The sequence below is a fragment of the Nicotiana tabacum genome, chromosome 10 (genome assembly GCF_000715075.1).
Source record: "Nicotiana tabacum cultivar K326 chromosome 10, ASM71507v2, whole genome shotgun sequence".
NCBI lineage: Eukaryota > Viridiplantae > Streptophyta > Magnoliopsida > Solanales > Solanaceae > Nicotiana > Nicotiana tabacum.
In genome coordinates this window covers 93,121,929-93,146,626 of record NC_134089.1, presented here as the reverse complement: position 1 = coordinate 93,146,626, position 24,698 = coordinate 93,121,929, and positions in this window count along the sequence as shown.

Genomic DNA, 24,698 nt, shown 5'->3' with positions numbered 1-24,698 from the left:
TATTTATAAGGGACAATCCCCTCTTGAACCCTAAAAAGTATAACATAAAGAATATTCGAAAAACATACTCATACTGTCTCCTACTACGCCTACACTACTACAAATATTGTGTGTTTATTAACCGCTGTCAGTCGTCACCCTTTACAACGATCAAAGGACGTTGCGTCGTAAGGGCCTCGTCCCTCGTCGTACTCGTTAGTGGTCGTGGTATCCAAATTTGGACCTATACAGTTAGTCCCTCTACTTGTCGAGGTTGCGGCTCGGTGCGTCCTTGATAAGCGGACATTGCCCATACCTGCGGAGAAATTTGGCTTACAAATCGTAATGGTTTGGCCAATAACGAAAGGGTAGTGTGCTCCACGATATCCTAGGTGGTGTGTCTTATTGGAAAATGACGTCACTTTCACGTGTGTCATCATTACGCACATTTCCGAGACTGAGACTGATGGTTTGTCGCTTCGATTTTGGTGCCATTGGCAGCCTTTCGCTTCGATTCTGGCGCTACTCAACCCTATAAATAGGTGGAAGGTTTGTTTTTTCAAAAACTCTTGACCATTTCTTCTTTAGTTATTCCTTCTCATACCTTCAGCTTTTTGCTCTAGCGATTTCTTTGCTTTCTCTCTTCCGTTCACCATTCTTGGGTTTTTCTATTTTATCAACACATCTTCCGCCATAGATATGCCTAGAACATATCGATCTCATGAGGGGATTTCTGACGCCACCCCGCTATCCATGGCGCTCCCTTTCGGTGGTGAGGACATGACGATGGAGGAAGGGGATAGTTTTCCCACCGTGGATGAATTATTGCCGAGACACCCCATGTCTCGAAGTGACTTTCTTAAAGAACCTACTACTACTCCCGCTTTGGTAGTATCTGAAACTGAGTAGGCCCATATAGATGCCCTCCACATTAAATACAACATTCCCCCTCATGTCGAGATGGCTCCGACGGGAAGTCACTACGTAGAGGTCCATAGACCGGGGTATTGTGCTTTTTATGAATACGCTTTTGGGATTGGTCATTCCTTCCCCCTTCTCCCATTAGTAGAAGAATTCTATCGATTCTATCAGGTTTGCCCGACGTAGCTTTCTCCGTACACGTAAAAAATACTTTTGGTGTTGACAAAATACGCGGAGTTGGCAGGGTGTGAAGTTACCGTTCATCACCTCCTACACTTGTTTCCTCCTAGCTTTCACAGGGATACTATGGTGCATCTGAGGCACCGTGGAACCAAAGGGCTGGTAGTCGGAACTGATGACCGGGCGAGCCGCAGATTCTGCATAAGTATTTCTTTGTCAAAACTGAACACATTGTGTCGGACCCTGCTAGATTCCCAGAGCGGTGGAATGAGAATCGTAGGTGTCGTAACTTGTTTACTCTCTTTTTTTGTGTCCAACTTAGTATTTATTTGCGGCTCTCTTTTGCAATTATGGGGCGTCTACCCCGTTCCATCGCCAGTATAAGGGACTGGGTAGCCCGTTTGTTGCTTCATACAGTAGAGACTCGAGACTGCCCGCTTTTGTGAAATGTTTTGGGCCGAAGGTCTCATCCTGTAAGTGTCTTCCTCTATACCGCTCTTTGGCTGTTTGTTATTGTCTACTGATACGACTCTTTGTGATGACAGGTCGTGGAGCTTCTAAGCGGAGGGATCCAGTCCCTGCATTTTGCCAGGTCGTCACCTCCGCGGGAATGCAATTTACTTTGGAGGAGTTTGTCTGAGAGGGTCGTGCTCAGCTGGTACAGGTGAGAGACTCCTCTCGGGATATGGTTGTGAGGGAAGAGATCTCCTCTTTACCGGTCCATCACCTCGTGGATGAGTCCTCTAACGGGGACGAATCTTCGTTGAGAAAAAAGAGGAGGGTAGAGCTCGGGAAAGGTGTGACCGTTGATACTGGTAAGAATGGGACGGGTGCGTCGGAGATGGCACTGGTGCCTGTGTTTATGGCCGACGCCATCTTGGCCGGGAGGTCTCCCCAAACAAAAGGGGTTTACCAAGGAGGGGGTTTGTGTGCTCCGCTGAGGGTGGCGCATCATCTACTGGTGGAAGGGGCTTATGCACCAAGGGTGACAGCTCGGGTTCGGACATTGACCTAGGGGATGTTCACGAGTTTTGAGTGTTACACTCATGTAGAGGTTAGAATGGAGGGTTCTAAGCAACACATAGTCATCCCTGGGGACTACGGCTTGTTGTCGAACTGTGATCAAGTGGCGGCCGTTTTTGCCCCTTTATGTGCTGCTCCTGAAAGTGAGGCACTTAGAGCGATAAAAGATGCAGAGTTGTCATAGAGCGTTTCCGGCATGGCTTTTCGGGTGAGTGCCACTCTTTTCTTTTCGTCGTTGGATCTGTTTTACTGTTCTTTCCCATCTCTTTGTTTTAACTTGGTTTTTCATATTAGACCCTCATTATGGAGATCGAGCGTGAGCATTAGGAAAGGAGGAGGACGACCATCTATGGGAAGATGTCCTCTAAGTATCAAGAATACCGCACCAAACATCGTGCGATGGCCAACATTTTCACTGAGGATCACGACTTTCAGCAGTTCTGTGATGGGCTTAAGCAGAGGGAGGATCAGTTGGCGCGTAAGGTCGAGTAATTAAAAGAGCGAGACGAGGACCTTATGAAGGTCGTTTCCCGTTGTAGTGAGTGTCACACCTCCTTTTTACATACCCGCGAGTGTACAAGGGAGTTTTTTCCAATTAAAGGACAATCGAAACGGGATTCATTTATTTATTTCAGAGTCGCCACTTGGGAGATTTAGGGTGTCCCAAGTCACCAATTTTAATCCCGAATCGAGGAAAAGAATGACTCCATATTACAGTCTGCGCACCAGAAATCCGGATAAGGAATTTTGTTAACCCGGGAGAAGGTGTTAGGCATTCCCGAGTTTCGTGGTTCTAGCACGGTCGCTCAACTGTTATATTCGGCTTGATTATCTGATTTTATACAAATATGAACTTATATGCAAAATTTTATCTTTTTACCGCTTTCTTACTTATTGTTATTATTTTACGAGAATTGCAACGTCGTGGAAACATATCTTGAACCACGTTACATCAATGCACCCGTAGTTGCTTGGCATATCTCGACTCGGTTGAGATTTGGATTTGGGTCACATAAATGTGCACCCGAGTTAAGGAAAATAAATTATTAAAGGCGCGCCTAAAGCAACTAGCGTCTTGTTATTTTGGGGAAGGCCGTAAAATTCGCTAAACGGCCTGTCCTCGAATTCTAAGTATTTTAATATATACATTTAGAGGGCCCCGCAGCTTGTGCATTTTTTGTTTGTCGAGGCTCGTCTCATTCATTATTAAAAAGAATTTGCAATGTCATGGAAATACATCTCAGACCACGTCACAATCAATGTACCCGTGATTAGAGACACATTTCGATTTCGTTGAGATTTGGATTTGGGTCACATAAATGTGCACCCGAGTTTAAGGAGATAACATTATTAAATACGCGCCTAAAGCGACTAGCGCAGGGTTATTTTGAGAAAAGGCCGTGAAGTTCGCTAAGCGGCCGATCCCGAGTTCTAAGTAATTAACACATACATTTGTGAGGGCCCCGCAATCTATATATTTTACTAGGCGAGGCTCATCTCATTTATTTTAAATGGACAAATCCTAAAGCGACTACATCTTTTCTATTAAAATTAGTCTCTAAAATAAATAAGGAAAATCCTAATTAATTACGAGCTTTTTTTTATTTAAGAAAGCATGGCATACTAATTGCTATATTAATACAAATATTGATGAACAAGAATTTTACTAAAAAAAATCGAAATTATAAATAAAATAAAAATTTGACAACTAATATTCAAAAGAATCAAATATAGTTAGATTGAAGCTCGCATTGTTATATATAAAAAAACTATTGGAATTAATTATTCACAACCATTTGAAACTGGATTTAACCATAATTACTAAAGCTTAATAGAAAGTTTATTAGACTTAAACGTTCTTCTAATTTTGTTTGAACTCAAATCATGCCTTAATACCTAATTCACGAAATTTAGTTCAAATTCATGCCTTAGCTAAATTTAAGTACTTGTTCACAATTAACCTACTGTTGATAATCTTAGAACCTTCATAGCTAGTGAATTAACCCGTTTTGCCAAGCCGATTCATTAAAGACTAACTTATGTTATTTTCTCTTATTCCAATTATTATTCAATAATACATAAAATAGCCTAAATACAATCAATAAAAGGAACAGAGAAAAAGCGAAATTAAAACTTCAAAATTCGATTCTTCATATGTATTCATGCTTCCACATTTTTAGCTTGCAATAACTAGTATTACATTCGTGTACCTGGTATTGGAAAACAAGAGAAGATGAAGCTGAGAAGCAGCAACAGTAGTAACAATGTAGCACAACAACGACAGTCCAGCAACACAGGAATAAACCAGTAACAGTAGGAATAGTAGAAAACCCAGGAGACTATAAACGACTCCAAGTATAGAGAAGAAGTAAAAGGCAAGAAAGTTCTGACTATTTCAGATCTTAAGCGAGGCAATGAAACAGTAACTATTCTTTTTCAACTTCAAAACTCTCCAAAATGAATTTTGCCCCTGTATATTCAGTGTATCCAGAATGTATATCGGGTGTATACTTCTCACTCCGCCCCCTCTTTTTTTCTTCTCTCTATCTAGTTTTTCCTCTCATTTTTACCACCCCTTCTTCCTAAATTTTCTCTTCTATTTATAGCAAAATTTTCAAAATTTTCAGATTTGTTTTTTTATTATTTTATTATTTTTTTAATTAAAAGAAATCCCACTTACAAATTGCTTTTATTTTTTTAGAAAAAGAAATCCCACCTTTATTTACTTTTATTTTTAAAATTCCAACTTTAATTACTTTATCTTATTTAAAATCCCACTTTTTATTTTTTTAAAAGAGAATCTCACTTTATTTAACTTTTCTTTAAAAAACAAACCACTATCTTTTCTTTTTCTTTTAAAAATGCTACTTTCAATTACTTTAAATTTTTTAAATTTTCAGATACCTTTATATTTATTTTTTAATTCCAACCTTATTTTACTTTTAAATTTTTTAAAACTTTTTACTTTTTTTAAATTTTCTACATTCTTTTACTTTTTTTTATTTTTTTATTTTTTTATTTTTTTAAAATCATTTCCGAAATTACTATATATATATTTTTTAAAATAAAAATAATAAATAAAATAAAATATTTTCGGATTTTTTTATATATAAAAAAACAAAAAATAAAACTATTAATAGTGATAATTCACTTTTATTTTTTTATTTTTTTGGTTTTGTTTTGTGTTGGACAAAAATGAAGAAGGGGTGTTGGGTTAATGGAGCGGACCGGATCGACCCGGTTTGAAACGGACCGGGTCATGGGGAAAGTTGGGCAATTATTTGGGCCTGTGGTTTGAAATTGAAGAAGTGGCCCAATCCGATTTTTCTTTGTATTTTTGTTCTCTTTTCTTCTTTTATTTTTCTAAAACTAAATTATAAAAGTACTTAAATTATTATTAAGAACTAAATTAAGTTATAAAAGTGCAAATTAACTTTCAATAACAATTAACGCACAATTAAGTAATAATTAAGCATAAAATTGTTCATTTGGACATTAAATGCTAAAAATGCAAAAGATGCCTATTTTTGTATTTTTTATTAATTTAACAAATAAACATGCATAGACAAACATACAAATAGTTAAACAAAATATCACAAAAATTGCACACCAAGAAAAATTATTTTATTTTTGAATTTTTTGGGAGTAATTCTCATATAGGGCAAAAATCACGTGCTTACAGCTGCCCCTCTTTACCCAAAAACACGAATGGTTTTTGTGCAAAGATAAAGCGAGCGATTTTTGCCCATCGGAGTACTCCGTGTGAAGCATTTTTTTTTATTTTTTTATTTTGAAAAAGATTTGACCGAACCTTTGCTTCAAAGGTTTCCTACATATCCTGGGCTAAACAGGAATCAGGTCAATGTAGTTCGGGAAGTTTTGGTAGCTGGGACTACCGTGGGACTGCAATGTTACTGTTGTTGCATGCTATTACCACTGCTTACCAATCTCTTTGTTACACCGTTCTTAAAAGAAAACAAGAAGCTAGGCTAGACTGCAACTTGTTCTTGTTGCCTTCCTTTCTTGTCGGCTTGTGTTTCCTCCGGTGCTTTTCTTCCGTGAATTTGGGGATGACACTGGCCCTTTGCTTTTCTGAATACCAGTTTTCATCATTTTGTTCGGTCCGCTGGGGACATGACTTCCTTCATTAAGCTTTTTGGCGGTTCCTCTGGGGATACGGCTCTCTTCATCAGATCTGTTATGCTGGGCATAATTTAATGTTCACAGGCCGCTTCTTTCAAGACGCGTCTTTTCTTCCTTTTGACTCATGCGCTTGAACTTGTGTTGGGACCTCTTGTTGCAACTTTCTGCTTTCCGGTGCTGGGGATTTTTATTGTTTCCTGCTGGGGATTCCTGTTGTAACCTTCTACCTTCCGGTGGGTTACTGATTTCAAGATTTGCAGTATAAGACTCAAAAGTATTCCTCTTGTTATACAGGTGGGTGCCTGAATGCAAAAATATGAAATGTATGCCCGCATTATACTGGTGGGCGACTTAGAACAGAAATGAAAAGACAGAAATGTATTCCCGCATTATACTGGTGGGCGACCTAGAATAGAAATGAAGAGACAGAAAATGTATTCCCGCATTATACTGGTGGGCGACCTAGAACTGAAAGTATTCCCGCATTTTACTGGTGGGCGACCTAGAGCTGAAAAGTATTCCCGCATTTTACTGGTGGGCGACCTAGAACTGAAAGTATTCCCGCATTTTACTGGTGGGCGACCTAGAGCTGAAAAGTATTCCCGCATTTTACTGGTGGGCGACCTAGAACTGAAAAGTATTCCCGCATTTTACTGGTGGGCGACCTAGAACTGAAAAGTATTCCCGCATTTTACTGGTGGGCGACCTAGAACTGAAAAATATTCCCGCATTTTACTGGTGGGCGACCTAGAACTGAAAGTATTCCCGCATTTTACTGGTGGGCGACCTAGAACTGAAAGTATTCCCGCATTTTACTGGTGGGCGACCTAGAGCTGAAAAGTATTCCCGCATTTTACTGGTGGGCGACCTAGAACTGAAAGTATTCCCGCATTTTACTGGTGGGCGACCTAGAACTGAAAAGTATTCCCGCATTTTACTGGTGGGCGACCTAGAACTGAAAGTATTCCCGCATTTTACTGGTGGGCGACCTAGAGCTGAAAAGTATTCCCGCATTTTACTGGTGGGCGACCTAGAGCTGAAAAGTATTCCCGCATTTTACTGGTGGGCGACCTAGAGCTGAAAAGTATTCCCGCATTTTACTAGTGGGCGACTTAGAGCTGAAAAGTTCCCGCATTTTACTGGTGGGCGACCTAGAGCTGAAAAGTATTCCCGCATTTTACTGGTTGGCGACCTAGAACTGAAAGTATTAAAATTGTTTCCTCGTTCTTCCGAGAAAATTTTTGACAATCGGCAGAAAATTTTCTGCCCCGGTTTTGGTGATTTCCCTGGCATCGCGTCCTGCTGCCATCATCAATCCTTCGCTTTCCTGCAGCAGACAAAAGGATTTAGTTAGTTTTAATCATGGTGGGAGGAGGTGCCTTTCCGGTGGATGATTTTTCCTCTCTTTCCCTTTTCTTGCTCTGTGCCCCCATAACTGGTTGGTGGACAAAGTTGCTTGCTGGGGGTTTCCGGCCTGCTGGGGATTGGTTTTCAATTTATCCCCTTTTCTGCTTTCTCTTTACAGTACATGCCGTGGGAGTCTGCTTTTACTCCCGGAAACACTCCCTTTAGGAGTTTACTTCCTCCAAAACTGTAGGGCACAACATTGCATTGCCTGGGGCTAGCCTTTAGGACTATTGGGGTTACCCTGCATCGGATGAATCCCTCTTCGGTCTCTGGTAGTAAGCTTTAAAAAATCCTTTTCAAGACAAATTTTTAGAAAGAGAAATAAAAAGATAGAAAAGGAGAAAATCTTTCTGAACCAATACTTGGCGGGAAAAGAAATTCAGAAGAACTTATCTGGATAACATGACTGGTCCCCGTGATCATGACGTGCACCATAGATTCCCGACCCAGTCTATTTGTATTAATCAACTTGCCCGATGGTCTTACTTGCTGGGGATAAATGAGTGTCCATTTCTTTGCGAATGTGGACCCTTTTGTTGATCTGTCTTGTCGCCTCATAGTGCCCTTCGAGGGGTTTTCACTAATGAGACTCTCTCTTTTCTCTCAACTCTCGGCGCCTTATGGTGCCTGTGAAGGTTTTCACCGATAAGACTCTCTCATTTTATATCTCTCATCTTATGTCGCCTTTCGGTGCCTATGAAGGTTTTCACCGATAAGACTCTCTCATTTTATTTCTTCATCGAGGAATCGGGGTGTTGTCGATGTGACTCTCTCTTCTGGAGATCCCTTTGGACTATCAATTCATTTCCAATTTCATGATCCTCTTCTTTGCTGGGGATCGGCGTATTATTCTCGGCTTTATTTGCATGACTTGGCACCTCTTGGATATTGATCGGGAGGTCTTTTGGACGTCGATGTTGGTTTTGGTGTGGGGCTAAAGCAAGGCTATCAAAATGAAATAATTTGATGGGTGATCTGCTACAACTTTTGGAATCTAACCTTTGTTGGAATTTTTAAAACATAACCTCTGCCCCAGTTTTCTTGCTTGGGGGATTTTATTTTTACTCTAGGTTGAGCTACGTGCGTTATGCACACTGTGCCTATTATGCATACTTATGGACATTATGCACACTATGACCGAGCCGTGAGGCGCCTACGTATCCTCTTCGAGGAATCAGGTCAAACGTAGTTCCCACGGTTTTGTATTTCTTATGATTTTTATCTTCTTTTTCTTTTCTTTCTCCTTCTTTTTTTTTCATTTTCCTTTAATGATTTTTTCTTTTTTTTTCTTTTTCTTTCATATTTTTTCCATTAGTGATTCCAAAAGAGGGGTATGAAAGAATAACTTAAGGCTCAAAAGGGGGAAACAAGGGTTAAAAGTGTTTGGATAGAAGAAAGAACTGCCTCTGTCATTTCATTATCCAATAAGCACCAAGTACAAACAAACGAACCGATAATTGCCATAATTAAAGAAATTACGCATAATATCTCTTGACTGCATCAGAATTGATAGCCATGTCGACACATCTCCCCTCGATATCTGTCAAACACACAGCACTGTTGGACAACACTCTGGTCACAATATAAGGCCCTTGCCAATTTGGGGCGAACTTGCCTTTTGCCTCAACCTGATGCGGGAGGATCTTCTTTAACACCCGCTGCCCTACTTCAAACTTCCTGGGGCGTACCTTCTTATTGTATGTTCTCTCCATTCTCTTCTGATACAGCTGACCATGGCACAATGCTGCCAATCTTTTCTCATCTATCAAGCTCAACTGTTCCAATCGAGCTCTGACCCATTCATCATCATCAATCTCGGCTTTAGCGACAATCCGGAGGGACAGAATTTCGACCTCCGCCGGTATTACGGCCTTAGTTTCGTACACCAACAAATAAGGAGTTGCACCTATGGAGGTCCGGACGGTAGTGCGATAACCCAACAGAGCAAAGGGTAATCTCTCGTGCCATAGTCTAGATCCTTCCACCATCTTTCACAGTATCTTCTTGATGTTTTTATTGGCTGCTTCGACCGCTCCATTCGCCTTGGGACGATATGGGGTGGAATTGCGGTGTGTAATCTTGAATTGTTGGCATACCTCTCTCATCAGGCTGCTGTTAAGATTCGCACCGTTATCCGTGATGATTACTTTTGGGATCCCAAATCTGCAGATGATATGGGAGTGCACAAAATCCACCACCGCCTTTTTAGTTACCGACTTGAAGGTTTTAGCCTCAACCCATTTGGTGAAGTAGTCAATGGTTACTAGAATGAACCTATGACCGTTGGACGCTGCTGGCTCGATAGGTCCAATGACATCCATGCCCCATGCCACAAACGGCCAGGGTGCTGACATCGTATGTAACTCTGTTGGCGGAGAATGAATCAGATCTCCATGTATCTGACACTGATGGCATTTCCTTACGAAAGTGATACAATCGTGTTCCATGGTGAGCCAATGATACCCTGCCCTGAGGATCTTCCTTGCCAATACATATCCGCTCATATGTGGCCCGCAAACTCCAGCATGTACCTCTACCATAACCGTCGTGGCTTGACCGGCATCTATACATCTCAACAATCCCAAATCCGGGGTTCTTTTGTACAAAACTCCTCCGCTGAGGAAGAAACCATTCGACAAACGCCGAAGGGCTCTTTTTTGGTCTCTAGTGGCCTGTTCCGGATATATCCCCATTCTGAGGTATTCCTTGATATCATGAAACCAGGGCTCGCCATCTGCCTCCTTTTCTACGGCGTTGCAATAAGCGTGCTGATTACGGACCTGGATGTGCAAAGGATCAACATACATTTTGTCAGGGTGGTGCAACATTGATGCTAAGGTGGCCAATGCATCCGCTACCTCGTTATGAATTCTCGGGATATGTTTGAATTTCACCGATCGAAATCGCTTGCTCAAATCGTGCAAGCATTGTCGATAGGGTATGAGTTTCAGATCCCGTGTTTTCCATTCACCTTGAATCTGATGTACCAAGAGGTCCGAGTCTCCCAAGACCAAAACGTCTTGGACATCCATGTCCGCAGCCAATCGCAGACCCAAAATGCAAGCTTCATACTCAGCCATATTGTTGGTGCAATAGAAGCGTAGTTGAGCCGTAACAGGGTAATGGCGTCCTGTTTCAGAAAAGAGTACTGCTCCTATTCCAACCCCTTTCGCGTTTGCAGCTCCATCGAAGAAAAGCTTCCAATCTGGTTCCTCGGGTAACTCCAGCTCATTTGTATGTATTACCTCTTCGTCGGGAAAATATGTTCTTAAAGGCTCGTATTTTTCATCAACTGGATTCTCTGCCAAATGGTCGGCCAGCGCCTGGGCTTTCATGGCTGTCCTGGTCACATAGACAATATCAAACTCTGTGAGCAGAATTTGCCATTTGGCCAACCTTCCTGTGGGCATAGGTTTCTGAAAGATATACTTCAATGGGTCCAAACGGGATATGAGATAAGTAGTATATGACGACAGGTAGTGTTTCAACTTCTGAGCTACCCAAGTTAGGGCGCAACATGTTTTCTCGAGTTGAGTGTACTTGACTTCATATACTGTGAATTTCTTGCTAAGATAGTAGATGGCCTGCTCCTTCCTTCCTGTGTCATCATGTTGCCCTAGTACACAACCAAATGAATTTTCCAGGACCGTCAGATAAAGAATCAAGGGCTTCCCTGGCTTAGGCGGGACCAATACGGGTGGATTAGACAGATACCCTTTGATTTGGTCGAAAGCCTCTTGACACTCTGCCGTCCAACTTACCGCAGCATCCTTTCTCAGCAGCCGAAATATGGGCTCACAAGTTGCTGTGAGTTGAGCGATGAACCTGCTGATGTAATTGAGTCTACCCAGCAAACTCATTACCTCTGTTTTGTTCTTTGGCGGTGGCAAATCTCGGATGGATTCGATTTTGGATGGATCTAACTCAATCCCCCGTCGACTGACGATGAATCCTAACAGCTTTCCTGACGGAACCCCGAATGCGCATTTGGCCGGGTTAAGCTTGATATCATACCTTCGGAGTCTTTGGAAGAATCTCCTTAGGTCTGCTATATGGTCTTCCTGACGCCAAGACTTTATGATCACATCATCTACGTACACCTCAATTTCTTTGTGTATCATGTCGTGAAACACAGCAGTCATTGCTCGCATGTACGTTGCCCCGGCATTCTTCAGTCCGAACGGCATTACCCGATAGCAGTAAGTTCCCCATGGCGTGATAAATACTGTCTTTTCCGCATCTTCCTCGTCCATTAAGATCTGATGATATCCCGCATAGCAATCCACAAAGGATCCGATCTCGCGCCCAGCGCAATTATCGATCAGGATATGAATGTTGGGCAACGGAAAATTGTCCTTGGGACTTGCTTTGTTGAGGTTGCGGTAGTCGACGCACACCCTGATTTTTCCATCCTTCTTTGGAACTGGTACCACATTGGCCAACCACTCGGGATATCGAGTGACCCGAATGACCTTCGCCTGCAACTGCTTAATCACCTCTTCTTTGATCTTTACACTCATTTCTGTTTTAAATTTCCTTAGCTTTTGCTTGACCGGAGGGTATGCCGGGTCAGTGGGCAATTTGTGAACCACTAGATTGGTGCTTAATCCCGGTATATCGTCGTATGACCATGCAAAAACATCTTTGAATTCCACGAGGGTTTTGATCAATTCTTCCCTGACATTCGGCTCAATATGGATGCTGATTTTGGTTTCTCGGACATTATCAGCATCTCCTAGATTCACAGCCTCAGTGTCATTTAGGTTAGGTTTGGGTTTTTCTTCAAATTAGCACAGTTCTCGGTTTATCTCTTCGAAGGCTTTATCTTCGTCATATTCAGATTCATCGTCACAAACGACCTCTTGCATCATTGAGTCAGATTCAGATTGATTTATTAGACTAGGTCGAAGATCTGCTATGCATGCCATGTCATTAGAACCAGTAAAAAGAGAACTGTTCAAAAAGAAAAAGAACAAAACAAAATTAAAATGGGACAAAAGAAGAGAACTTTATTAAACTTGCGGGATAAAAGGGTTCACACTTTTATAAAACAAAAGTAAAATTTGGATTACACCCTGGAATAATCCGAACAAAACAAAGCAAACAAAACATAAATCAAAGCCTACTACCAAGACTCCCCTCGGATAGGAAGAGGAGTAACTGTCCAATTGTTGGTTTTGGCCTCAGGCCCCACAAACTGTATCTCTGCTCTACTGGAATCTTCTCCAGCTTCTACCATACTGACATCAGCGAATAGCCGCTCGAAACTCTGATTCAGGTCCCCATCCATACCAATCAATGGTCCTAGAATCTTTGGGACCGGTGGACTTTTGGCGCTTGCTCTGACAAAAGACCTTGAGAGACGTGGCACGGGTTTGGGAAGATACCAGACTTTCTTCTTCATTTTTCGCGCTTGCTTTACATCTGCTGTGGTTGGTTTGAACCCCAATCCGAAAGTTTCTAGATTTTTAGGCAGGGAGACAGGTTGGACAATCCCCTGAAGCTCGACTCCCAGGCCCTTTCCCGGCACAAATCCATTACCCAGCATTTCCGAGACCATCATGACTGTCGCGGCGGCTACCCTAGGGTGCGGGATGATTTCTCCTTCAGAAATTTTGTTTGCCGACACTGTATCAAAAATCTGGTAGACCCAAGGACCTTTGTCATCATAGGTCTCTATGAAGGGCACAATGGCGCCACCCATGGTGCATGTCGTGTCCTCGCCGTGTAGTACGACCTCCTGCCTATCCCACTCGAACTTCACCATCTGATGTAGGGTGGAGGGAACTGCTTTGGCTGTATGAATCCATGGTCGTCCTAACAAAAGGTTATAAGATACTGTGGCATCTAATACCTGGAACTCCATGGTGAACAGGACAGGACCGATGGTCAATTCAAGTACAACATCCCCTACAGTAGCTGTTCCATTTCCGTCAAATCCTCGGACACAGATGCTATTCTTGTAGATTCTTCCGTGGTCAATCTTTAATTGGTTCAGGGTGGATAATGGACAAATATTGGCACTTGACCCATTATCTACTAATACCCGAGTAACTACCGCGTTTTCACATTTGACAGTCAGATAGAGAGCTTTATTATGCTCCGTACCTTCCACTGGCAGATCATCATCTGAGAACGTTACCCTGTTCACTTCGAAAATCTTGTTGGCAATGGTTTCCAGGTGGTTTACAGAAATCTTGTTGGGTACATGAGCTTCGTTCAGTATTTTCATCAGGGCCCGGCGATGTTCCTCAGAATGGATCAGTAATGATAGCAGCGAGATCTGTGCTGGTGTTTTCCTCAATTGCTCGACCACGGAGTAGTCATGCACTTTCATCTTCCTCAAGAACTCCTCAGCCTCTTCTTCGGACACAGGTTTCTTGGTTGTAGCGGGGTTGGTTCTTCTTAGCTCCACCGGAGCAAAACACCGACCTGATCGAGTCAGTCCTTGCGCTTCACAACTAACTTCCTCCACTTGTTTTCCTTTGTACATCACCACTGCCCTCTCGTATTTCCAAGGCACAGCCTTACTATCAACCATCGGCAACTGAACTGCGGGCTTTATTGTGACCAGTTCCCTGTATACCCCTTTTAACACAACTGCAGGTGTGGGCGGAGTCCCTGATATTACCAACTTGTTTGGCTCGGGTTTGCTTGTTATGGCGGACGGTCTCTTCCCCAATATCACTACCGGCTTGACGCCTTCTCCCTAGGACTGTACCCCTGTTCCTCCACTGGTCGGTCCTTCTTTCGGAGCGGCCTGGATCATCATCACTATTTGTGAGGGTTTTCTCAACTCTCCTCCCTCATACACCAACTCAATCATGTGAGTCTCGTGGTGTGCTGGCAATGGGTTCTGGTTGATGTTAGGAGCTTCCGGTGTCTGGACCTCGATCTTATTGGTATCAATAAGATCCTGTATGGCATGCCTCAATTTCCAACACTTTTCGGTATCATGCCCCAGCATCCCTGAGCAGTACTCACAACTTATTGATCGGTCCAAATTCTGGGGTAGGGGATTTGGTTCTCGAGTCTGGACAGGACTAACCAAACCCAACTGCCTCAATTTGTGGAACAAAACGGTGTAGGTTTCTCCCAACTCTGTGAAAGTTCTGTGCTTCCGCAGCCTGTCATTCCTAGCATCTGGATTTCCCCGAAAGCCTGCCCCTGGAGGGTTTCTATATGCCCTTGGTGGAGGATAGGTGTTTTGGGGTGGTGCATATGTGTTCTGGGGAGCCGGCGCGCGCCATTGCGGGCGAACCGGAGGCTGAGTGTATGTCTGGGCTTGGTGTATGGAGAAATGTGGTTCTTGGTGTGGATAGTAGTGCTGTGGTAGGCTGTATGGGTAGTTTGGCCCGTGGGGCCTGGGTTGATTGTAGTGGGGTTTGCCAGACCTGGCCCAACTGCTTGCCTCAATCGTGGCAATTTCTTCTTTCTTTCTTCTTCCCAACGCACCTCCCGTGCCGCTCTGAATAGCCTGGGTCGTAGCCTTGAGTGCCGAGTAATTCAGGATTTTGTCAGACCTCAGACCCTCTTCTATCATGACCCCTATCTTCACTACCTCGTTGAAGGATTTTCCGACCGTTGTCACCAAGTGACCAAAGTAGGTTGGATCCAGTGTTTGCAAGAAGTAGTCCACCATTTCTCCCTCTCTCATGGGAGGATCCACTCTAGCTGCTTGCTCTCTCCAGCGGAACCCGTACTCGCGAAAACTTTCCCCGGGCTTCTTCCCGGTCCTCAATAATGTGAGACGGTCAGGGACTATCTCGAGATTGTATTGGAAATGACCTGCGAAAGCCTGCGCCAGGTCATCCCAAGTGTACCATCTGCTGGAATCCTACCTGGTATACCATTCTAGCGTAGATCCGCTCAGACTTTGGCCAAAATAAGCTATCAGCAGCTCATCTTTGCCGCCTGCCCCTCTCATTTTGCTACAGAATACCCGCAAATGCGCCATGGGATCACCGTGCCCTTCATATAAATCAAACTTAGGCATCTTGAACCCAGCCGGGAGTTGGACGTCCGGGAAAGGGCATAGATCTTTGTAAGCCACGCTGACTTGGTTGCCCAATCTGTGTAGGTTCCTGAAGGACTGCTCCAGGCTTTTGAACTTCCTCAATACCTCATCCTGTTCAAGGGCTTTAACCGGCTTTTCAATCTCTGCCGGTACCTCCAAGTGCGGGTTGTAGGCCTGTGGTTCGGGTGCATGGAATGTAGGCTCAGGGGGATAGTATTGCGTATCAGGAGCCTGAAACAATGGCTCGCTGGTTGATCTTTGCAGGGTGGCTGATGTGGGTCCCATAAAAGTGGGAACATTTGGTGTTGGGAGAGGTTGATGGGGTGGTGGAGCTTGGGAATCATGTGGGCTTCTTTCCTGATGATAACGGGGATTCGGGAGGCTTGTTGAAGGGCCGGAGTGAGGGTATTCCGGCATGTGCCCCAATGGCTCAGGGCTCTTTTGTACTTTGGCTAGAGCTTGCTGCATTGCATTCATCTCTAGTCTCATCCTTTCAATCTTTTCCATTGCTTCTTTTAACAACTGGCTCATCGGCCTTTCTTCCTCGTTACTATTCTCTGAAGTAGTCATGCTTGTTGCTACTGGTCCTTTGGATCTGGTTTGGTAAGAGTGTGTTGCCAGAATTCTTTAACAACTAACTTGTCTGGAAACAGACAACAACAAACTTTGTTAGCGTTAGATTTTAACAGATTTGATCACAACACATAGAGGATGCAATGTTCCTAGGCAGTTAACCGTTTCTACATGCTTTGCTTCAAACAACATGCGTCATCCCGGCTTACTAATTTGTCCCTTTTTTAAAGTACTTTGGGAAACCCTGTATTTTATTTTATTTCTCCTTTTTTTCTTTCTTAAAAGCGGTCGAATCTTATGGGGATTGCCTACGTATCACGTCCCCGCGCGAATCAGACCAGGCGTAGTTCTGCCATAAGGTAAAGACACACAAAATTCTTTTTGGAATCATTAAGTTCATCATCAAAATTTGCTATTACAAATTACTTCCAATAAAGAATAGCAACAGTACAGACTCCACAGTTTTTAACTTGATTTGGCTAAAAGAAAAGAAAACAACACATGGGAAAGCACAAAGCCTGAACAGGACTCGACCGAAGATTAATTTCCCAACTTAGGGGCCCACGAGGCATCATTCAGCCTTTTCGCGGCTCTAGGTGTGAGGTCTCTCTGCAAGCTTTTCAATTCATTCATGATCCGATGGACGCAGCCCATGATGGAAACAAGGAGGGTTTTCCGAGGCATTTGCTCACATGCTAGGCATCTCATGTAGATGTAGTGCCCAATCTCGTCGATCCTTCCTCGAATGTTGTCCCTTTCAACGAACAATTGCCTTATTTGTCGGTTTTTTAATCCTAGTGCTTGCGCATTGTCGGCAAGCTGATCCTGGAACATCTCCATTTGTCTTTCCATGCAGGCCATTGCATCGTAACAACGTCTTCTGTCAGCCTGGGCATCTCGTGCTTGTTTGCTGATCCGATCATGCAGAGTGGAGTTCGTTTTCCTTAATATCCCGATGCTCATTTCATAATCCCTTATGACTTGTTGCAGGTGCTGCCTCCGGGCCATGGTACTTTTTGCCCACTTGGTTCGTAATCTTGCTGTGCTAGCCTTGGCTCTTTCCAAGTCTTCCTGGCTTTCCGCAACTTGATTTTTTAACCCTGCTATCAATCTTTTATCCGCCCGGCTTCTCAGTTGGTTGTCGGCCTCCCTTTTCATCTTCTGGATCTGAGCTTTGAGGATCTTGCCTTCTCTGATTAATCTGTTCTTTTCTCCCTTGTGGGTAGCGGACTGTAATTGGCTTTCAAACTTCATATCCTGAACTTGTTGCTTCAGTTTGCCTGTCTCGGTAAGATATTCCCGCTCTTTGGCCAACCAGTCCCACTGCTCTTGTGAGGATCTGAAAAACTCTTGCAGGTGCGGTCTTTTAGCCGGCCTTGCGGATGACGTTTCCCCTTTGTACCAAGCCTGATATCCGGGCGAAACTTCCCCTTTTGTCCGATTCAATACACAAGTATTTGCCTCTAAGTATTGGCATTGGCCCCACATTTGGCGAACCCTTGCTTCAGGAAACTGGCCATCGGGACTGATCTCAATCACCTGGGTGCTTAAATCCTCGTCTTTTGGCACTATTTGACATCTCCCAAGTTGCCTTAAAACTCGATGCGGCGTATAAGGTTGAATGCTCTTAGGTCCCATTAAGAGAAAATGGGGCCTGGCTGCTGACATGTATATAACTTCGTCGATCGGTAACCAACCCAGCGTCCACTGTATTTGACTGGCGTTGAGGGCACGAAAATATGAGGTCCATGCCGAAACTCCTTTAGGTAGGTAGGCCTCATTAACTCTGGTATAGAACTCCTCTATGCAGGTCCTGTCAGCGGATCCATGGCTCAGAAACTGAGCTCGGTGACATAGGTGTTTAGTCATCCACATTTGCAACAACAAGTTGCAACCTTCGAAAAAGTTTCCTCCGGCCTTGTAGGACGTGAGAGCCCGGAATATATCGGATACAATCATGGGCGCCAGCGTGCTATCTTTCTGTGTGAGCAAAGTACTGACGACTCCCGCTATCTTTATGTCGATATTCCCGTCTTTTCTTGGGAACACTAAGAGCCCTAAGAAAGTTATCATAAAAGCAACCCGTCTATGTTCATCCCACTTTCGACGATTACTTTTGCTGCACAACTGGTTTTCTGGTTTGTCGAATCCTCCTATGTGACCATATATTGGTATATGCAACTCACAGTGCAAAAACCTTTTGCCAAGTCAGGGTTACGAATTGTTCTGACTATCTTTAATGAGTCCAGAAACCGGTGTACTGCCACAGCTCTTGGAGCAACCAGGTATTTATGCCTCAATGGAGCCTCAGCACTGCCGATATACCCTGCTATTTCTTCTAAAGTTGGGGTAAGTTCAAAGTCCGAGAAGTGGAAGACATTGTGCGCAGGATCCCAGTGAGGGACTAGTGCCCTTATGATATCTCCCCGTGGCCTGATATCCAACAAACTCGTGAGGCCTTTCAGATATTTCTTGATTTCGTCATGCCCTTCTTTGCCTAAATCATTCCACCAAAGCCGCAATTGGAGGGGAATTTTATTCATGATTGCAAAGGGTTCATTTGGAGTCGTGCTCATTCTGCACATTTATTAATAAGATTTTAACAAACAAAACTTATTTTGATCAAAACAAAAAAACATATGCTCACTTTCCTCAAGAGGATTTCTGAACACAACCTCTCAGCACTTCAGGGACGAAGATTTTTAAGGTTGTGTGAAAAAACAAGAGGTGGCCGTTTGTACAAAGGCAGCCTTCCGGGTTCCTTTTGGGAACATTTGGCTGTTTTTGATATAAATGGCGTCACCCGACCCTATGAAAGAAAAATACACTTTTGGCGTTTTTGCTACTTTATTAATTTTCAAAAAAAATGGGAGGTTGGACCCGGCGGGGGTTGCCTACGTATCTCACATCCGGTGAGAATCAAACCCGCGTAGTTCGGGCAATCAAGAATAAGTAGATGAACTAACTTCCTTTTTTGAATTTGTGAAAGAACTACTTTAAAAGGAGAAAGGAAATATTTTTGATTGATTTTCTTTTTAAAAGAAAGACTTCTAAGATATATATTTTTTTTTAATTTCCATTTGTTTTTTTTCTTATTCTAAAGGAAGAAGAAAATATTTTTCGGAATTTTACCTTTAATAAAAGAAATGCTTCTAAAAAATATTTTTTTTTTGAATTTTGAATTTTCTTTTCAATTTTGAAAGAAGAAAAATATTTTCGGATTTTTTTCTATCTTATTATACATTTTTTTTAAAAAAAAAATAGTTAAAAGACTTTCTAAAGAAGTTAATAATGGAAAATATTTTTGGATTTTTTTTTTGTTTTTGAAAATTGGGGGTCTAAAAACCTTTCTAGACTTTTTGGCAAGACAAATATTTTTGCAACAAATAAAGACATATATATATTTTTTGGAAATAAAAACTTTTGGATATATATATATATATATATATATACATGTATATATTTGTGACAAATAATGAAAGACTCTTTTTATTATTATTATTATTATTATTTTTTGAATTTTCATAAAAAACCCATTTTAAAAAAGTAAGACTCTTTTTAATTTTTATTTTTATGACAAGACAAACTATATATTTCTATATATTTTTTTTGAAAAACAAAACAGAACAACGATTTTTTTTTCTATTTTTCCTTTGCTTTTAATAAAACAAACTAATAAGACGTTTTTTTTTCTTTCCAAAATTTCGGCAGAGTTTTGACAGTATTTGGGTATTGGGTTTTTTCAAAAATAAACAATCAATTCCCTAACCGCTATTTCCTTTTTTTCAATTTCACAATATTCATAATATTCAAACACCGGTCAGCATGCGGGCATGAGACAAATAAATGCACGGAAAACAAATAGGATGCATCAGGATGGCCTTTTCATATCAGGTTGCTAGTCCTAGATGGACCCAACCCCTGTGTTGAGTCCCCTAAGTCAAATGCAACGTGATGCAAATAAGCGTTCCTACTAGGGATCCGGCATGAAGTCACGTTATTCTATGTTCAAAACCTGGGTCGGTGTTCTAGACAGTGTACCCGAGCGGACCACTCGAGTTGAGGAAGGAGCTCCTGTCCGGGAACCAAAAGGCCAACCGGCTTAGAAACTTTCCGAGCCTCTTTTATTTAGGGTAAGACACTAAAAGAATATGGAGTCTTAACCAGTAAGCACATCCCCGGAGGTAAGAAGAGTAGGTTTCGGTACAGTTTATATACAGTTCAGATAATATCAAAGCGGTAAAAGCAACATTTAGCACATTAGGCTCAAAACATGTAAAAATCAGATAAAGTCAAATATAACAATTTATCTAAGCTCGAATTTCTAACCCTGAACCAGTGGTTCTGGGTCAAAGTATTCCCCAGTGGAGTCGCCAGAGCTGTCACACCTCCTTTTTACATACCCGCGAGGGTACAAGGGATTTTTTTTCAATTAAAGGACAATCGAAACGGGATTCGTTTATTTATTTCAGAGTCGCCACTTGGGAGATTTAGGGTGTCCCAAGTCACCAATTTTAATCTCGAATCGAGGAAAAGAATGACTCCATATTACAGTCTGCGCACCAGAAATCCGGATAAGGAATTCTGTTAACCCGGGAGAAGGTGTTAGGCATTCCCGAGTTTCGTGGTTCTAGCACGGTCGCTCAACTGTTATATTCGGCTTGATTATCTGATTTTATACAAATATGAACTTATGTGCAAAATTTTATCTTTTTACCGCTTTCTTACTTATTGTTATTATTTTACGAGAATTGCAACGTCGTGGAAACATATCTCGAACCACGTTACATCAATGCACCCGTAGTTGTTTGGCATATCTCGACTCGGTTGAGATTTGGATTTGGGTCACATAAATGTGCACCCGAGTTAAGGAAAATAAATTATTAAAGGCGCGCCTAAAGCAACTAGCGTCTTGTTATTTTGGGGAAGGCCGTAAAATTCGCTAAACGGCCTGTCCTCGAATTCTAAGTATTTTAATATATACATTTAGAGGACCCCATCACGCCTAGCGGGGATGATATTAGTTTTGGTGATGCGGACAAACTTGCCTTTGATTCTTGGTATGTGGAGGTGTATGCCACAGGGAATGATGTGGCATAGTTTTCGATTATATTTTACTTTTGCTTCGCCATTTTTGTGAGGGCTTCTCTGAGCCCTTTGTAAAAATAAATATTTGTAATATATTTGTTGTAATGAAAATTGTTTTGGTCGTGTACCTCTGAGTTGTTTTTCCCTTTCTCTGGTTTGTTTGACGGTGACTTTTTCCGCAATCATGTTACTCCAAATCTTTGTTGAAATGTTAAACCCGTTGTGTTGTGAGTTTAGTTGAACTCTTTTCGTTGGCAACGGCCTTGGACGTAGGGATATTACTTTCGAGTTGGTGCCAAAGTAGTATCCCGTCATGGTTCGAGTGAAGTCAAACTATTTTCTTTGACGATGGCCTTGGCCATTGGGATGTTACTTTCGAGCTGGTGCCGAAGTAGTATCCCGTCGTGGTTCGAATGAAGTCGAACTCTTTTCTTTGGTGATGGCCTTAGCCATGGGGATGTTACTTTCGAGCTGGTGCTGAAGTAGTATCCCGTTGTGGTTCGAATGAAGTTAAACTTTTTTCTTCGACGATGGCCTTAGCCATTGGGATGTTACTTTTGAGCTGGTGTCGAAGTAGTATCCCGTCGTGGTTTGAGTGAAGTCGAAATTTTTTCTTCAGCGATGGCCTTAGCCATTGGGATGTTACTTTCGAGCTGGTGTCGAAGTAGTATCCCGTCGTGGTTCGAATGAAGTCGAACTTTTCTTTGGCGTTGGCCTTAGCCATTAGGATGTTACTTTCGAGCTGGTGTCGAAGTAGTATCCCGTCGTGGTTCGAATGAAGTCAAACTTTTTTCTTCGATGATGGCCTTAGCCATTAGGGTGTTACTTTCGAGCTAGTGTCGAAGTAGTATACCGTCGTGAGGGTGGCATTCTATTTTATTTGCTGGAGTGTCATATATGCCGATTTTATTCATACATTGGAGATAAGTGTTGATTTCGTGTACATAATGGAGTGATTTTATTCATATGTTGGAGATATATGTCGACTTCGCTTGTACAATGGCGGTACATGTCGATTTCGTACATATAATGGAGATTCTTTATATCTAGTCCCTTCATTGCTCGGCCTGAAGATGTAATTAGTAGGCGGGGCAATGAACAATGCTTCGAACCTCGAGACGTCCCCCTTGTTGCCTCATTAAAAACCTTCCCGAGAAAACCCGATTGGGACAAAACTCGGGCGAGGGAAAAAGAGTACGACTTGGGCGACGTCTCTTTTTAGAAGTGGAAGTACTTGAGGTGGGCAACATTCCAGTTATTTTGTAGTAGTTTTCCTTCCATTGTTTCTAATTGGAACGCTCCTTTGCTTGTTACTACTGTGATTTTATATGGCCCGTCCCAGTTTGTTCCCAATTTCCCTTCATTCGGGTCTTTCGACGCTTGTGTTTTGGCTTTTAGCACGTAGTCCCCGACTCTGAGTGGTCGTACTTTGGCCTTCTTGTTATAGTACCTTTCTGCTTGTTGTTTTTGGGCCACCATCCTTATGTGTGCCATATCTCTTCGTTCTTCAACATCATCCAGGTCTTGTAATCTGCTTTTGTCGTTACTTGGTCCACTCTCACTGGAATATCTTAGGCTAGGTTCCCCGACCTCAACGGGTATGACTGCGTCAGTTCCGTAGACCAGTGAATATGACATCTCACCTGTGCTAGTTTTCGGCGTTGTGCAATAGGCCCATAACACCTCTGGTAGCAGTTCCGGCCATAGCCCTTTGGCGTCCTCAAGCTTTTTCTTTAATATGTTCAATATTGTTTTATTGGAGGATTCTGCTTGACCGTTGCTGGCAGGATGATATGGCGTGGAGAGTATCCGCTTGATGTGCCATTTTTCGAAGAACTCAGTCGTCCTTTTCCCGATGAACTGGGGCTCGTTGTCGCAACTGATTTCTTTGGGGATGCCAAAGCGGCATATGATGTTTTTCCAGATAAACGCGATGACTTCTTGTTCGCGTATTTGAGCAAACGCACCTACTTCCACCCATTTGGAAAAGTAGTCAGTTAAAACCAAAAGGAAGCATATCTTACCTTGCCCTGCTAGGAGGGGTCCGGCGATATCCATCCCCCATTTTATAAACGGCCATAGAGAAGTGACGGAATGCAAGAGTTCCCCCGCTTGGTGTATCATAGGGGCGTATTTCTAGCATTTCTCACATTTCTTGACATACTCCGCGGCCTCTTTTTTCATAGTGGGCTAGTAGTATCCTCCACGAATAAGACACCTAACGAGGGCCCGGTTGCCTGTATGGGTACCGTAGTGGCCTTCGTGTACCTCTTTGAGCACACGTCTTGTCTGATTTGGTCCAAGGCATTTGGCTAAAGGGCTGCCAAATGTCCTTTTGTAAAGGTCGTGGTTTATGAGGCTGTATCTAGCCGCTTGTATCCGGAGCTTTTTGGCTTCTTTTTTACCTTGTGGGATTGTTCCCTCCTGTAGATATGATATGATGCGATTACGCCAGTCCCAAGTTAAATTTATAGAATGTACCTCGACTTGGTCTATTGATGAGTGGATGAGGGTGACCATGTTCTCCTTGGTGATGTTTTTAGTTGCTACTGTCAGCTTGGTGAGACCGTCTGCTTCGATGTTTTGTGCTCAGGGGTATTTGGTCAAGTCGACATTCGTCGAATTCTGGTAGCAGCTTGTGAATTTCGGTCTGGTATTTCTACAACCTCTACTCCTTAAACTGCAAAGTCCTAGTAACTTGGTTTAGAGCAAGTTGAGAGTCACACCGGAGGATGACTCACTGAGCACCATACTTAAGGGCCAATTTCAGTCCTGCAATTACGGACTCATACTCGGCCTCATTGTTAGTCATTTCAGGGCATCGTATAGATTGGTGAATTACTTCGCCCGTTGGGACTTCGAGTACGAGTCCTAGTCCTGATCCTGACGCATTGGACGCACCGTCGGTGTAAAAGACCCAGAGGTCGGGTCGTTCAGGTGAAGCGTGAAGCGCTTCTTGCTCGACTTCGTGCAATGTCTCTGCACTAAAGTCGGCGACGAAATCGGCGAGCACTTGCGACTTTATTGTAGTTCGCAGCTGATATGTTGTATCGTGCTCGCTCAATTTTATGGCCCATTTGGCCAACCTACCCGATAATTCAGGTTTGTGTAGGATGCTCTTGAGAGGAAAGGTTGTCACCACCTTTATGGAGCGGCACCGGAAATATGGTCTAAGCTTTCGTGAAGCTATGACTAATGCTAGAGCCAGTTTTTCAAAGTGGGGATACCTTGTTTCGGCGTCAATTAAGGTTTTGCTGATATAGTAAATTGGAGATTGTGTACCTTTGTTTCTCGGACTAGAACTGCACTTACCGCAACTTCGGATACAGCTAGGTAGAATAGGAGGCACTTGCCTGGATCTGCCTTG